Below are 396 nucleotides of genomic sequence, written 5' to 3'. Positions count from 1 at the left end.
GAAAGAAGAAAAACTAAAAAAAGTGTTGTACGGCCCAAAACATTGTGTCTATTGTCATGATTTGTCACAACAAGAGTTGGCTCTGTCTGTTCTTTAAATAAATACGTTTTGAAATGTCTATGGGGAAAATTAATGGGGAATTCTCTTCCGGGCCTCTTGTCGGGGGTGGGACTGCGACGCTCTATTGTGGGAGTACTTTACGGCCAAAGTGGTGACGAGCCAACCAGATTCGTCTGGAACCAGGCTATAACCAACCAGGGCCCAGTATGCAAATATGGGGCGGGACGTTGCAGAAAAAAAATCTAATAACCGAGAGGGACGAGAAGACTAATATCCATGCAGTGAAATTTGTATTGCTACGCCTACGCGAGGCTAAGTCTGCACTGCATAGCAAGA

Source organism: Protomyctophum parallelum, assembly GCF_964188405.1.
Source record: "Protomyctophum parallelum genome assembly, chromosome: 8".
NCBI classification, from domain to species: domain Eukaryota; kingdom Metazoa; phylum Chordata; class Actinopteri; order Myctophiformes; family Myctophidae; genus Protomyctophum; species Protomyctophum parallelum.
This window is presented reverse-complemented; position numbering follows the sequence as displayed.